This window comes from Callithrix jacchus, chromosome 9 (assembly GCF_049354715.1).
Source record: "Callithrix jacchus isolate 240 chromosome 9, calJac240_pri, whole genome shotgun sequence".
Taxonomy (NCBI): domain Eukaryota; kingdom Metazoa; phylum Chordata; class Mammalia; order Primates; family Cebidae; genus Callithrix; species Callithrix jacchus.
Genome location: NC_133510.1, coordinates 45981019 through 45993980, shown reverse-complemented (window position 1 = coordinate 45993980; position 12962 = coordinate 45981019). Strand labels below are relative to the sequence as shown.

Sequence of the window (12962 nt, the reverse complement as noted above, 5' to 3'; positions counted from 1 at the left end):
TTCATTTCTCAGAGCTTTTGGATTTTTAAGTTGGAGATAAAAAATTGTGGTCACATTTTAAGGGAGGCATTCCTAGATAACTTTAGGAAAAATAACAAATTATTTATAAAAAAGTGTTCATAAACATAAAAATAACAACATAAGACAGAAAAATGCAGATATTCTTAACATTACACCATGATGAAATCTTAAGAGTTGTTGTTTTGTGAAGTGAAATTTTAAAGATTAAACAAAAATAAACTTTTAGGACAGCATTTAATTGTAGTTATTTAATTCCACGTAGGCCCCTTTTCAGGAAAAAAAGTCCCTATTTGGGATTACTTTAAACCTTGCAAGAATGAATTAAAATAATTCAGTGTTACTACCTACAAACTTGACAAAAAATAAAAAGCTCCAAAAGTATGTATAATAACACTCATGATAAAGCATATGATAGCCAAATAAAAACTAAAAAGAAAAAAAAAGATAAAGCCCATGACGGAAAGAGAGAATCTTAAAGAAGTCACTCAAAACATACGTTGTACTCACTCCTCTAACTCCAAAGCAATAGCCTTCACAAGAGTGCTTTAAGATACTTTCTTAGGGTTTTGAATCTATGGATTCAAAAAATACTTAAAAACCTTGTTAAGATGATTGTTACAGATTGTTAACCATGTAAAGACAAAGGATATTTTAGACTTACCCAAGCTGTGAGTCTTAGGTACAAAATTTCTTCCAGAAAACGTTACCGAAAATTATTTTCGGGAACGCCTTTCGGTGGTAATGGCTGCCCCCAGCTGGCGCGGGGCTGGGCTCGTTCAAGCAGCGTTAAACGTCTGGCAGGTGGACCCTCCTGTGGCGAGGGAGCGGGTGATCCCTTTACCTCACTCTTAGGCTATCGATGGAGGTGCGTGTCCTGCGTGGCGGGCTCCGCTTTCTCCGTCCCCACTTGGCCTCCGCTTCTCGCAGTCATGGCCAAGGCTCTGCCCTGGACCGCTTCCTCACGTTCCTTCAGCCTGACAGCTTGGTGACTCCTTATGTCCCTGCAGTGTCCATGCACAGAGATGAGCAGGATCGCCGCTTGGTCCATCACCCTGATATGCCTGAGAATCCCTGGGTCCTACGAGTGGCCCTCCTGGAAGCCCGGATGCAGGGTAGTCAACACGCTCCAACCAGCTACTGGGCCAAAAGGTGTTCCCCGTTTCCAAGAAGGTTTATACCACTTGCTGCCAAGCTCTGCGAGTCATCGCAGAGAAGGAGACCCCGGTGATTCTACTTGACATACCTGGCTTTATCAGTCCTGTTGAACAGAAGAGGCACCACCTGGAGCTCTGTTTGTTGGAAGATCCATGGAAGAGCATGGAGTCTGCTGATCTTGTTGTGGTTCTTGTGGATGTCTCTGACAAGTGGACTCGGAACCAGCTCAACCTCCAGTTGCTCAGGTGCTTCACCAAGTTCTCCCAGATCCCTAGTGTCCTCGTCATGAACAAGGTAGGTTGTCTGAAGCAGAAGTCAGTCCTCCTGGAGCTCAGGGCAGCCCTCACTGAAGGCGTGGTCAATGGCAAAAAGCTCAAGATGAGTCAGGCCTTCCTCTCACACCCTGGCACCTGTTGCCCCAGCCCAACAGGTAAGGACCCAAACACACAATCTGTGGGAAGCCCTCAGAGGATTGGCTGGCCCCACTTTCAGGAGATCTTCATGTTGTCAGCCCTAAGCCAGGAGGATGTGCAAACACTAAAGCAATACCTCCTGGCACAGGGGGCCTAGCCAGGGCCCTGGGAGTACCACAGTGAAGTCCTTACTAACCAGACACCAGAAGAGATCTGTGCCAACAACATCGAGAGAAGCTCCTAGAGCACCTGTCCCAAGAGGTGCCTTACAATGTGCAGCAGAAGACAGCCGTGTGAGAGGAAGGACCTAGAGGGGAGCTGGTAATCCAAAAGAAGCTTCTGGTGCCCAAAGAATCTTATGTGAGGTTCCTGATTGGTCCAAAGGGCCACCTGATCTCCCAGATTGCACAGGAGGTAGGCGGCGACCTCATGAGCATCTTCCTCTGTGATGCTGACATCTGCCTCTCTGTGAAGCTCCTCAAGTGACCACCTTCTACTGACCCTCCCAGGGCATTCCAGCTCAAGCTGCTGGCAGGCACTGATCAGATCTGTCCTTGGCTGGGGACCCTCCAGGGACTGATGAGGGACATGAAGTCTGGCTGGTTGCTAGCTGGCCTGACCCTACTCAGTCTGCACAGTCCCTGCCCAGCTGTGTCTCCTATTGGAAGAAGGAACCTGCCTTAGTTCAGTTCCCAGGTGGCTCCTCTGCCTATGGCCACAGCTACAAAGGTATAGCTAAGAAGATGGCCTACAAGGGGGAGCAATGTCACCCTGCCTCCTGCTGGCTTTGGGCCCAGAGTTTCTCCCTGAGCCACTGTTGTGAGCAGGGAGATCTTTTTCTGCCCCTGCTTCTTTCACCTTAAACTTGTGTAAGGACTTGAGTCTCCTGAGTGAGGTAGTACCTCCCATCTGCTCCCCAATTCTTGGTCTCTCCCACCCCATCCCTCTCCCCAGTCTTGGATACTAATGAAGTTAAAAGACAAGCAAAAAAAAAAAAAAAAAAAAAAAAAAAAAGAAAATGTGAGTGTTGCTATTATATGTGCCACTTGAAAGGGGGCATCTGTCCAATAACACAGATGCAGGCTCTAAAACAACCTTAGCCAACTTTGCTAAGAAATTATCATTCCTGAACTGTCATATCAAACTGAAAATTTGTCTAATTTTTAATAATATAATTGTAATCATAATAGTTTTAAAAAATAACATTTCTGATTTAGTTTTGTATCCCAGAAGTTGAGTCGCTAATGGTGATAATAACATTCAGCTTCACAGAATATTGATTTTAACACATGGCTACTTGGCCAAAATGTATATTTGGTACTATATATATATGGCAATTTACATATATTTATTATTACTTTATATAGAGAATCATGATGCACTTATTGGCTAAACCATTCTTCTGGTATTAGGTTGGTTATCTTTGCTGCCCAACTCAACTGTCTTAAATAGTCCAGTGGAAAATGCAATTTTCAGATTTGGGCTACAAAACTGTACAATTACAGATTCTGACAGAGTATTTACTGATGAAAATTAGCTACTATTTACTGATCTCCTATTATGTGTCACATTGATCAAGGTACCTTCAACAACAGTGAAAATGTTGTTTTAGTGTTATTTTAGTTTTACAGGTGAGTAAATTGAGACTCAGACTTAAATGTTGAGTTAGAACTCAAGCCTTTTTTACTCCAGTTTTTCACTATATCAGTGTTTTTCAACATTGAGTGGAGAGGGAGAGTATTGAAGACTCTAAATATTGACTTAAATTATTTTATTATATCATTTAAAATCACACACAAATATTAGATGAGGGAAACCTCCTAATTATGAAGGAAACTCCTAATTATTAGATGAGGGAAAACTTTCATATGACAATAAAATCAAAGGAAATTAACAAATCAGAACCAAGTTACAATTTATGTCTACAACATTAATGTGATGATTGATGTTCTGCTTAAACTTAGCTGTCAATGTCAAATTAAATAGAACAATGTGTTTGTGCGCTTGTCTACATGATTACTTTGCTTTCTCACTAACAAATCCTTTGACTCACTGCCATTGTCTTGGCATTTGAAATTCTTTGTGATGTTTATCATTTGTTATCATGTTCTACCAACAATTTTAATAGTTTCCTGCAAAATATAGTACATGAGAATAGTTTTTTGGCCAGGTGCGGTGGCTCACACCTGTAATCCTAGCACTTTGAGAGGCTGAGGTGGGTGGATTGCTTGAGAGGAAAAATTAGCCAGGTGTGGTGGCTTGCACCTGTAGTCCCAGCTACTCAGGAGGCTGAGGTGGGAGGATCGATTGAGCCCAGGAAGCAGAGGTTGCAGTGAGCTGAGATTGTGCCACTGTGCTTCAGCCCAAGTGACAGAGTAAAACGCTGTCTCCAAAAAATAAAAATAAAAAATAAATTTGTTAAAGAATCGTTTTTTAAAGTTTTAAAATTGTAACTATGCTAACGTTAATGAACTGCCATGAGAGGGACTGTATGAAAAAATAATATGTACACTCCAGACTCCTGCTCTCCCATAAAGTTGTCTACCACAGCACATTTTCTCTTGAGTTCAACAAGCCTGTAAACCATGCTTAATGTAATGATTCCATTTTCCTACCACTTTCCTCTATTCAAATCTCTGGGAACCTTTGCTTGTGCAACAAAGCATGATGTCATTTGGCTTGCTATTAACCTGCTCGTAAGCAGAAATGCAAAGGAGGACACTAAAACCACATGACACTACTCAGCTATAAGATGGTTATTCTGATGACTCACAGCATGCTTATCTGAATTGTTTTAGATTAAAAACAACAGCAAAGAAATGTAAAAATTAAAAAACAATTCTCTTTGAACTTCCATAGTCCGGAAAAGACAAACACGGAAACAAACAATGGTTCTGTTAGATATTAGCAGTAGACGTGCTGTAAACGAAAGAAAAGGAAAAACCTTCCATTGTTGAGTATGTCCGGGAAACTCATTACGGTATTAAAGCCTCCGAGAAATTCCAGTTAACTTTGTTTTGCTCGTTCAAACTAGAATTTATTTTGGCGAATGCCAATGTAAACAATGATACACTAGGTACTAGAATCAATACGTCTAGAGAGAACCACATAATTTCAAAGACAAATCATCTCAAAATTTTGACTGGAAAATTGTTTTTAGCTCAGATTTTCTAAAATTTCTCTTTCTTTTTTCTACAGCTCAGTCTTCAAAGGGCTATAGAAGCTGGATGTCTGTACGATATTAAGCACACGTAGTAATATCTGTATTCAATTTAACTCTCATCTTTAAGAGAGAAATTTTATCTTTTATTTTGAATATGCCCAGTGCCTAGCACAGTGTCTTGTGTGTTGTAAATACTCACCAAATGTTTGACTGATGATACAATTTCTAAGCCCTAATTGTAATTCACAGGCATGATTTTTGTTGATAATAACCAAGTCCATAGAGACTGAAACAAATGAACACAAATGACAAAGCCAGAGTACTGCTGGGAACCTTGTTGCTGTTGAATAAATTTGAATAAATATTCATGGTATATGCATGAATAAAATATAAGGTAGGACATTTTTATTTATGAATACAATAAACAAGATTGAAAAGAACATGGGATATATTTTTAACCAGTGCGTTTCCCTTTTTACAGGAATGGATGGTTTGATGCTTCATGTTTTAAAAAGGTGTTTTCATCTCCTTTGAGATTTTTATGAGTCCTTTTTAGTTGGGAAACACTGCTGCCTCCTGTAGCACAAGGTCTGTAGAGTTGCTTGTGGACTTTGGCCCTGGGGATGTAGGCGTTATTGTGTATTTCTATAATTTTTCAGGGATATGTAACTTGCCTGTAAAATATGACTGTGGGCTGAATCTTGGCAGTTAACATTTTAGTAAGAGAATATATTTAGTAATATCTGAATGTCTAAAAGAGTAACACATAGGTAAGCTATTTTTAAAAACTGGGTGACAAAAACATTGGTTGTTATTGCCACTTTTTGGATGTGTTCGGCTATAATTAAATAACAGCTTTAAAATTTATTTTTTAAAAAACATTTGAGAAGCAAGGATTTAGGTTAGCTCTGCATTGGCTCACCTCATCATGAAAAACAAATAACTCAAATCCTTCATTTGGAAAATTGGTGACACTGAGCGAGACTTTTTGAGGATCTGACCTCTTTGGGTAGTAGGTATTTCCATCACCTCTGCAGTATTGACGTAGGTCAATACATATTGACTTACGTTCTTGGGCTCAATTTTATTTTATTTTTATTTTTAGAGGGAGTCTTGCTCTGTCCCCGAAGCTGCAGTGTAGTGGCACAATCTTGGCTCACTGCAGCCTCTGCCTCCTGGGTTTAAGCGATTCCCCCACCTCAGCCTCTGGAGTAGCTGGGATTACAGGTGTGCACCAACACTCCACGCTAACTTTTATATTTATAGTAGAAATGGGGTTTCACCATATTGGCCAGGCTAGTCTCAAACTCCTGACCTCCAGTTATCTTGGGCTCAAATTTTGATGGATAGTAATGATCTGGAGTTCTCATTATGATCTCTCTTTTTCATTGATTCATTTAGTTTAAAAAGTATGTATAAAGAGTGTTTAGATTCCTTGCCTTGTACTGAAAGTATACAATGACAACACCTAAGAACTGGAGAGTATTATCTTTGTCTAACAGATGATTCTAACTTAGAAATGCAGATGAAACAAAAGTAATCAGGAGTGTAATGCAAGTCTTTTACAAAGAGATATTGTGATTAGTAGCTTATGGAATCGAAACAAGTTAATTAACTACAAATTTAAAAAACCAAAATGAATGAATAATAAACAGATGTGGAAGGTAGCTTAGTGCTGTGAAAACCCCATGCTTTGAATCTAAATGCTGCTATTGATTGTTACCTAACCTTTTTTGGCTTTAATACCTTTATTTGCAAAACAGGGATAATTATAGCTACCTTGCAGGGTTGTTGTAAAAATTAGATGAATACAATGTGTTCTATAAATGAGGACTATATAATGAATATTATTTTCAGGACCAAATCTCCATTGGAGTTTCTCAGCCATTAAGTACTAGTAGTAATACTCAACACGGTAAAAGTAGGTTGTTTAGAACAGCCAAAAAGGTCTTGTCCTTGCAGAGGTCAGACTGGAGTGAGAGTAGATTATAGACAATTGATGAGAACCAAAGGGAAGAGTAACTGTTATCAGCCAAAGCTTAGTTTAGAAGAGAGCCCTTCTTGGACCTTACTTAGAACGGAAGCCCCTAGGTACTAAAGTCACATGGCAGAATTATAAATCCAAAACCTGCATGTTCATACTCAATAGTGTAGCATAGTCTTAATGCAAATGTTACGTTGGATGTAATTATTATTCCTGAAATTTATTTAGCTAAGAGGAGACTTATTGCAAGACTAAAGAAGAAAAATAATCAGACTGTATCAAAACTCATCTGTTACTGGCCATATTTTCATATTTCAAAAAATACACTGATTTATCTTCCAATCACATAGCAAGTGAGCATTAGATACTATTTTCACAGACATTATCTGATTCCACCCTGACAGCAATGTTGAAAAGTGTGCAAACTATCCTCATTGTAAGTATGGGGAAACAGGTGTAAAGAGCCCAGTAGGGCCAGTATGAGAGCCTGGATTTTATTTGTCTGTAACTATACCACATTACACAGCTCCTACATATCACCTATCAAAGTGATTTTCTGCTACTATTTGTATATTTCAAGTAGGTAACTGAAGGAGAGGGCACTAAGGTGAGGGGATGGAGGGATGGAGGGATACAGGTGCTCTTGCGGTGGAGATGGGGGCATATATGGCATGTAAACCATGAGATTGAAATGGGGTCTGGGTAGGGAGGAGACCGTAGACCATCAGGCAACCAAACTCTAAGATAATTGTCCAAGGATTATTAGTTCACCAACCTTGGGGCTCCCAGTGAGACTCCAAAGCACTGAAACCCTATTTTCTGTTTTCTCTTTTACTTGCTAGATGTCCAGTTCTTTTTTAGCATAACTTGATGTCATACCAATTTCTTTGATATGCATGTCTGAGAAAGCAGCTACTGAAAACTGTCTTCTCCAGCAAGCTTTCCAGGACTGCAGCTAAGGGTGTCAGTCACTACTCCCAGCAGCCCCCAAGGGTGGACAGTAGTAACCTCCTGGGACTCACTCTCACCTGTCACTCTGTGCATCTATGGCCCTTTCTTCTTATTCAAAGTAAAAAAGTAAACCCTTTCCTTGAATTCAATGTTAATGACATTGTCTTTTTTTTTTTTTTTTTTTTTTTTTGAGACGAAGTCTCACTCTGTTGCCCAAGCTGGAGTAAAGTGGTGTGATCTTGGCTCACTGCAACTTCCACTTCCCAGGTTCAAGCAATTCTCCTGCCTCAGCCTCTCCAGTAGCTGGAACTACAGGCACACGTCACCATGCCCAGCTAATTTTGTATTTTCAGTAGAGATGGGGTTTCACTATGTTGGCCAGGCTGGTCTTGAATTCCTGACCTCATGATCCACCCACCTTAGCCTCCCAAAGTGCTGGGATTATAGGCATGAGCCACTATACCCTACCCAATGTTAACAACATTCTCTACACCCACTTTATAGTCCAGTGTTATCTGGTTATCTGTCTCACTTTGGAAATCAGAACCTCCTAATTAGGCCTGGCATGGTGGCTCACACCTGTAATCCCAGCACTTTGGGAGGCCAAGGTGGGCAGATCACCCGAGGTCAGGAGTTCGAGACCAGCCTGGCCAACATGGTGAAACCCCATCTCTACTAAAAATACAAAAAAATTAGCTGAACATGGTGATGTGTGCCTATAGTTCCAGCTGCTTGGGAGGCTGAGGCAGGAGAATTGCTTGAACCCAGGAGGCAGAGGTTGCAGTGAGCCAAGGTCATAGCACTGCACTTCAGCCTGGACAACAGAAAGAAACTCCATCACAAAAGGCAAAAAAAAAAAAAAAAAGAACTTCCTTGGGAAAGACCCTGAGTTTACAAACCTGTGTTTTTCTACTCTGAGGAGGCAGAGCCTGCAAGAACCAGACCAGCCCTGTCACCGAAGCTTTGGGCTGTTTTTCTAGACTCTTTTCTGTCTTTCACTTTTGAGTTAGCAGTTTCACTCTTAGTAGGATATAAGTCAAGTTTTCAGTGACAGTGAGTTTCAGCATGCTGCCCAGGAGCACAACTGTAATAAGGTGTCCATTGAACAATGCATAACAAAAGCTTTTAGATCATTGGCAGAAAATAAATAAATTGAATAAATAAAAATTGAAAGCAGATTATAGAATTAGTTAAGCATAGTTTTTAAAGCGTTATGTTTCTTTATTCCAAAAGGAATACATGTTTATTACACAAACTTTGGAAAAGGTAAGCATTTGACATGATCGGTAACAGAGCAGAGGCATTTATCTCAGCTGGTTTGCGGTCCATTCTCCTTTCCACATCATTTTCTCCAATAGAGAACAAATGTGACAAAGGGTATCAAGAAGTTTCTTTTCCTTTTCCTCCTTTAAAGACTGCATCTTACAGTGGAGTGTCATATCTAGAATTTTACGTAGAGGGGCTTAGAAGCCATGACTTGTTGCAAAGCGAGGATTAAAGCTGTGAGTTTGTATAGCATGTGACATAAGACCTGAAAAACAGTTATTCATTTTGAAAAAGGGCTCACAGAGAGGTTTTGCAGATAAAGCCCTCCCAAGCTACACTCCTAATGCCTCAATTGCTGCAGAGGGGTGTCCATAAGACTATTTAGTTACCTATTCAGTTAATAAGCATTTATTGAGCACCTTCTGTGTGCAAAGCCGTAAGGTAAATCCTAGACAAAACTAGAAACAAAAATGAACAAACTGTGGTTCTCAGCTTAATAGAATTTTAAAATAACAAAAGAAGACTTTGTTTGACATTTAGGTCATTTTCTACTAAAAATAATACCGTAATGAAATTCCTGTGGTTGAACTGTTTTGCACATCTCTAAATATTTCTTTAGGATACATTTCTAGAAGAGAGGTGCAAGGTGTCAGCTTGATGATCTTAGAATTTATAAAATAGCCAGAATTTAATGGATTATTAGTCTATTATCTGTAGTAGTTGAATGGTTCTAAAACTTACATGTACATGTAAAGTATGCAGAAATTTGACTAAAAAGACATTTAAATGGCCAGGCATGGTGGCTCATGCCTATAATCTCAGCATTTTGGGAGGCTGAGGTAGGTGGATCACCTGAGGTTAAGAGTTCAAGATTGGCCTGGCCAACATGGTGAAGCCCTGTTTCTACTAAAAATACAAAATTAGCTGGGCATGGTAGCACATTCCTGTAATCCCAGCTACTTGGGAGGCTGAGGCAGGAGAGTCGTTTGAACCCGGGAGGTGAGGTTGCAGTGAGCCAAGATAGTGCCATTGCACTCTAGCCTGGGAAACAAGAACAAAATTCTGCCAAAAAAAAAAAAAGACATTTAAACATCCCCAAAGCTAAAGAAATATAAAATTCAATCAAATGAGAAAGCTTCAAGAGTGGGTGTTACATATCCCAATATGATTTGAAAATTAGGCAATAAGATGACTCACATCTAAGGTCTTTGGCTAAGTGACCACCTTTTGTTTCAAATGATGAAATCTCTGTTACAGGCTATAAATAGGGCTCAATACGCCCTTTCAGTGTCATAAACACCCATCAAGTGTCGTCTCAGCCCGTATCACCTGGTACCCACGAAGCTTCAGCAAGCTAAAAAGTCAACCCATAAATTTCACAGGGAGATAATCCTCCAAACTGTGAAGGATGACATCATCACTTCCTTGATGACTAAGCCTCTTCCAACTCTACGAAGATTTAGAAAGTTTTTCATGATATTAACACATTTTGTGTTAGAAAATCTATGTATGCTTAGTATTTTTGGTGCTTTTTTTTTTTGAGACAGGCTGGAGTGCAGTGGCACAATTTTCACTCACTGCAATCTCTGCTTCCTGGGGTCAAGCAATTCTCATGCCTCAGCTTCCCAAGTAGCTAGGATTATAGGCACCCACCACCAAGCCTGGCTAATTTTTGTATTTTTTAGTAGAGATGGGGTTTCACCATATGTACTTTCAATGTTTATAATTTAGCCTATTATAGTTAACAGATCAGTTTCTTAGTTTCTATTTTAAACATGTATGTAATGCTTAATGGATTTAAACTTGTGATTTAAGTTGAAATTTTATTGAGTTAACCTATGTATTAGAATAGTGAAGAGATCCTCATTGTATTTATAAATTTATTAGATTCATGGTTTATTTGGTACCAGGGTAGTTTGTTTGTTAGATCAGACAATTAGAGTGTTGAAAAAAAAATTAATGCTTTAAATCTATAAATAGAGTTTAAGCTATTTGAAGGAGCCCATTTGTCTATAAATGAGATAAAACATAATTGATGGCCCTTAAATATAATTATTATTAATTACTGGACTTTGAATTAATTTTTTGAATTTAACACCTTAATGGAGAGTTACTGTTTAGAACTTGTCATTTTAATATAAAAGTTCAAGATAATATTTTCTATACACAAAATTCTCTTTTAAATATACCAAAAAATACTCATTTTTAACACAGAATTAATACAAATGCATAATTCTAGGATTTTAATACCTATTGGGCTGTCTATATTTAAAATTTTAAATTCTCTATTCCTAAGTAACCACAAACAGGTATCCTCTAATCTCTCTGTCTCTCTTTTTCTTTTCTCTTCTTACTTAATTTTGAATAGTTTAGGTCTAGGGCACACTCTCTGACCATGTTTATGAGCTGGTTAACATAATAGAATTATAGGTGAAAAAACAAATCACTTAAAGGTACATAGAAGAAAAATAGAAAGTTATATAATTTTCTTCAGTAAGGATATAAATGCAGGTTTTAGATATCCAGAGATTCAAAAGAAATCCACTGGTTGGAAAGTTTTATATTAGAGGGAAAAAAGCTGTCATTACTAGAGGGGGAAAAAAGAATTGAGATGACTTTATGAAAGAACCGCAAAACTAATTAAAGTTCTGTGAAACAGTCCCCATAGGGAAAGGCTTAAAGATCTGGGATATTTAAGCTGCAGAAAACTGAAGTGAAGTGTCTAGACAAAGTGGTTTGACTAAATTTGGCTTTTATAAATACTGGTTGAAGTTCTTCCAATAACCAACTGCCTTATACAGCAAATAAAGCTAATTAAAAAAAATTTTTCAGCTGACCTATTAAATGTAGAATTTAAGGATCTTTAAATATAGGAAGAGTATTCTATGAATTATATGCTAAACAGACATTTTCTTTCCTTTAGAGAAAGTGCAAAGGAAGAATGAGCTACAGCAAGAAAATTGTAGGTCGACATTAGAAAAATTTGTAGATCTAAGATTGCGTTATACAAATAATATACTGGAGATGATCCTTTTTGAAAGGAAAAAAAAACTAAAATGTATAGAAAGCATTCTTTCTTAGCAGAGATGAATATAAAAGGTGCTGAGAACTACCACACGATGAAGGCACAGGGAAAGGAAGGGGAAGGGGAAGGGGAAGAAGGGGAAGGGGAAGAAGGGGAAGGGGAAGAAGGGGAAGGGGAAGGGGAAGAAGGGAAAGGGGAAGAAGGGGAAGGGGAAGAAGGGGAAGGGGAAGAAGGGGAAGGGGAAGAAGGGGAAGGGGAAAAAGGGGAAGGGGAAGGGGAAGGGGAAGAAGGGGAAGGGGAAGGGGAAGGAAGAAGGGGAAGGGGAAGGAAGTAGCCATTGGGCTTGGTCAAATCCTAGGCAAAAGGTTAGAGAGGTCAAACGCAGCCATTTAATGCCCCTTCTCCTTCTCACATTCGGGTTCAGAAAACTAGCTTCTGGGGATTCTCACTTTCACAGTTGCTGCTCTGAATTCCACTGGTCTTACTCTAAGCCATCCTACCAACTTCTCCCCATCCCTCAGGGCTTTGTTTTTGATTAGATAAAAAGTGCTCATCAGGAAAAGTAGCACTTATCAAGGTGTTAATGGGTACCTCTCAGCTAATGTTACCTTTGTCCAAATATCACATTTGCTTTACAATCAGATTTGTTAAATATTTATAACTTTACTAAAAGAAATGACTTTAACAATAGAAGTCTCTGGAACTTTTTTAGGTCAGAATGGGAGGGAACAGAGTTGGAGGGATCTAAATTCTCCAGGTACATTCATTCAACAACTAATTATTAAGCACTTTCTATGTTTCAGACACCATTCTAGGCACACACTATAATTTCATATGGTGATAAGTACTATGAATAAAAGACAACAAGGTGATGAGACAGAGATGAATGGGTAGAGCTGGGATAGGTGGTGGTGGTGGCTACTTTTTCTAGAATGTGCAGTCTTGGAATCCCTTTCTCAGGTGATGCTTGAGCTGAGAATCTGA

At 39.0% G+C, this 12962-nt stretch overlaps 1 pseudogene; it reads left to right on the top strand.

The window, feature by feature from the left end:
* The first annotated feature begins 683 nt into the window (after positions 1 to 683).
* LOC118144180 (GTPase Era, mitochondrial pseudogene) lies at positions 684 to 2218 on the top strand (annotated as a pseudogene).
* Positions 2219 to 12962: the final 10744 nt, after the last annotated feature.